General features: G+C 42.1%; 1 non-coding gene across 1 annotated transcript; it reads left to right on the top strand.

Moving 5' to 3' along the window:
• The first annotated feature begins 3,448 nt into the window (after window positions 1-3,448).
• Window positions 3,449-3,555, top strand: LOC121474306. Its single transcript, XR_005983325.1, has one exon. It is a non-coding gene; the product is annotated as a U6 spliceosomal RNA (small nuclear RNA).
• Window positions 3,556-3,954: the final 399 nt, after the last annotated feature.

The raw sequence follows: 3,954 nt of genomic DNA, 5'->3' as shown, positions 1-3,954 counted from the left end.
TCTCTCTCTGTGACTATCATAAATAAATAAAAAATTTAAAAAAAATTTTAAAAAAAGAAGGCAGGTATGGATGTGAAGGCCTTCATCTGTCAGGCCAAGGAGTTTTGGGTTTTATCCTGTAGGTAATTTGCCAAGAACGCCTTCTGAGCCTAGGAATGTGACCACAAGAAAGACAATTGTCATCCATAGGGTGAGTTGCACAGGGAGAGAGTAGGAGCTCACAGTTGGACAAGCAGATGCCTACATCAGGCTTTTGTGTGCAGTGCCCAAACTGCACAACAGCCTAATGGCTTGTGATATCACAGCTTAGCTGTGGTGCCTGTGGCCCAAGCCACATCTGCCAGGAAGAAAATGAATTCCTTCAGTTCTCACTCCTGAGAGTTTGATCAGTAAAGGAACTCGAAATTCTCCTGCTGAGTGCTCCTTATGTTAGAGGAGATTGGCTATATATGACTTGATAGAATTAAGAAACGTCCGATAGGATCTCTATCCCCAAACCCCTTGCTCTGTCATTGTTGTCTGAAAGACCACAATTGCAGAGGCCTTCTTTGTGATTCACCAGGCACTCATCCAGCCCTGGGTGAGGCGAGACAGGGAATCAGTGGGGATCAGGGAGGGCAAAGAAGAGGGATTGTGAACTTGCTGTGGCATGCTGGGGGTATACAGGCAGTAGGGGTGGGGAGGGTGCTTGAGGAGCTAATATACATTTTCCTACCTTCACAGTGCTGATGTGGACATGTTCTGTGTGCTCGAATTCACATGAATAACACTTAATGTCAAATATTTTGATTATTTTATTACAGACTAAGTAATTCCTGCCTTTGTTTGAATTTTCCCTAATAGTAACAACAGCAGCAACAACAAATTTTGTTTCAACAGTCACTATGTGCTGGACATTGTGGTGAGAGCTTTGCCTACCTTAGCTCATTCAATTCTCCCCAAAATCTATGCTGGCGGTGTTGTTAGTACTCACTTATCATGGAAGAAGAGAGGAAAGCTTAGGGATGTTACTTAACTTGCTTGGAAACACAACCAGGTCAATCCACCTTACTCCATGGTCAATACTTAAAACCACTGTGCTCCATGGCTTTTCCAGCCATGGCCGTTTGCTCCTTCCTCTGCCATTTCAGATGCTTTTTGTACTTTAAGACCCATTTCAAGTCCCCTTCATTTACTTAACCGACATTATTAAGCACCTTCTGTGTGTATTGTGTCCTTGTCCTCCATAGAGCTTTCTTCCCACACTGATTTCTATCTTCTTTAAACACCTTTGAGTCTTTAAGGTAGAAAGCAAATCTTATTATGAATAGATTTGTATTGTTCGCTAAATGTTTTCAGTGGGTTGATTTTGTTTTCTTTCCCCTCCCAAATTTTAAACAATCACCGGGTCAGGATCAAGTCTTTAAGGTCTCATTTTTCTCAGCAGCACCCAACACAGTACTGGGAGGATGTAGTAGGAAGCCCCTGACTCTTCACCTATCCAGTGGCTGCATTTTAAGGAAAAAGAAATTCATATGTGTGGATCTGATAAGGCCCGAGAGATATCTGGAGAAGAAGATGCCCCATAAGTGACAAGCAGCTATGTTTACCATTGAAGTCCACAGCAGCGAGCCAAGATAACTGTCGCAGAGTCTGTGGACAGAAGTTCGTGAAGATCACTGCTTGACAGGTCAGGGTAAAGGTCCCCTTCTTTCAAAATATGTGAAGGGGCAGGAAACGTGTGCACCAGGTGTTTCGTGTTCATGGCAGCCTGGGAAAGATAATTCTGTCTGCTTGATAAGAACATTGTGCTCTACACACCAGGTTGTTTTTCCAGCAGCTATTTTCTGCCTATGAAAAAGAGCATCGCTGGCTCTCAACTTCTTTCCGCAACTCCCTTGGGCTATAAACAATAACAAAAGGTATCTTATATTTATACAAAGCTGTCCTCAGAAAAGCTCAAGGACCTGAACGAACCTTGTTTTCATATATGAGTTCTTGTATAACCCCCCAGGGGAAAGAAGCAGAGGGCCATAATTTAGTTAGGAATGTTGTCATCCTCAGCTAATGAAATGGAAAAGGGAGTTCTACAGCACAGCGCACTAAGGGTTGTGACCAGGAAAGGAAGTCTGTCTTCCTCACTCCCTGTCCGGGGTTCTGCACACTGGAGCACACTACCTTGTCAGAAATCTGAAAGCCTGGAGGAGACACTGGAGGGGAAAGACTGGGAGAGAAAGCCCAGACACCAAGAGAGATGTTGCAGTCTCACTGTCTTTCTTGACTATTGTCTTCTCTGGTCAGGATTCTGCAGCTCCAACAGTGAGCGTCCCTCTTGTCCTTGTAGAACTGACCCTGGGGAGAATTTCCATCGCCATCATTAGGAGTTATAGCTGAATCACAGTAGATTTCAGAGGTCTGGGTGGTTTGGGGAAGAAGAGCCATCTGAGCAAAGGGCATTCTGTAAATATTTATTGCACACTTGGTTACAAACATGAGTAAGGCATAAGCTCTGCACTCAGTGCCTCATCTAGCAGGATAAACACAGGATAAAAGGCTCTAGGAGTGCTAGATGAACACAATAATGGAAAGACAGTTACTTTTGAATGTGAATTTGAGTCAGGATGCTATCAGGCAGGGAGGGGGGCATTTTGGCTGGAGCTTGAAGGGTAAGCAGGAAGAGTTTTAAGGGATATCTTCTTGTTGAGGTGGTCACTGTGTATTAAAATCACCTGAGGAACTTGTACACCATACCCCATCCTTAACTAATCAGATGAAATTCATCTGAGTATAGCCTAGACATGAGCATTGCTAAAGAGCTCCCAGGTGATTTCACTGAGCAACCAATGTTGACAAACAGAAAAAGAACGTTGGCTTTGAAATTAGATCGTTCTAGACCCAGTGACCTTGGGAAGGCCCCCTGGGGGGCGGGGCAGTGTGAATCTTCCGTAGCTTCACTGTTTGTTTCCTCCTACTTCTACTCACACCTGTGAAGAAACTCTACCATGGGAGAGTCCCTCTTTGGCAATCTTTCCTTGACAGAAAAACTCTGGGTTGGGAATCAGGAAATCTGGGTTCCATCCCAGCTCTGCCACTAAGGTGCTGTGTGGGTGTGCTGAGTCACAGGAGGAAAGAAAACAAAAACACTTAGAATTACTATTTGCAAGACATTGTGCTAGCTACCCAAGGCATCTCTAGGTCTCAATAACCACATTTGTTGATGTTTCTAGACCAGGATTTCTAGGTAATAAAGTCTATTTACTAGACCATAACCAGAATTATTTTATTTTATTTTTTTTCCAGAATTATTTTAAAAGAAAGATGCAAAACATAGTAGAAAAATGGAGTGCAGTGCATGGAGTAAGGCAAATACTGTGTAGTAAAATTTCATTTCAGTTATTCATGCATGTGTTTACTGGGTCATGATGTAAAACACATTTCATGTTGTGGTTGGAAGTTAAAAAGTTTGAGAGTGCTCCCCTTAGCATCACATATAATAAAGCTGAAATGACACTGAGAAGATTAGTACGGCCCCTTTGCAAGGATGCCATGCAACTTCATGAAGTGTTTCATAATTTTTATGTTGTATAATTTTTATCACATTAAAAAGTTTGAGAAATCTGGGGTTAGATGTTCTTTATGGACCCCTCTCTTCTATTCTATAGCCTGTGACTACTCTAGCCTATCAAGAACCTTTCTGTGACCTCCTCTTACTTATTATCATGCAATTCTGGCCTATAATTTATATTTTTAAGGGGGAGGTAGTATGGTGTAGTGGTTAAAAGCACTCTCTTGAGTTAGCTAAGTGTATGTTTGAATTTAATTTCTTAACTTGTTAGTTAAATGACCTAGAAAATGTACCCAATCTTTCTCTGCTTTGGTTTTCTCCTATAGGTGGTAACACCTAGGACAAATGATGGTTGTTTCATTAAATAAGATGGTGTAGGTAAAACTCTTAGCACAAATCACCTGTTCACA

Source organism: Vulpes lagopus, chromosome 12 (genome assembly GCF_018345385.1).
Source record: "Vulpes lagopus strain Blue_001 chromosome 12, ASM1834538v1, whole genome shotgun sequence".
NCBI classification, from domain to species: Eukaryota; Metazoa; Chordata; class Mammalia; order Carnivora; family Canidae; genus Vulpes; species Vulpes lagopus.
This window is presented reverse-complemented; position numbering and strand designations above follow the sequence as displayed.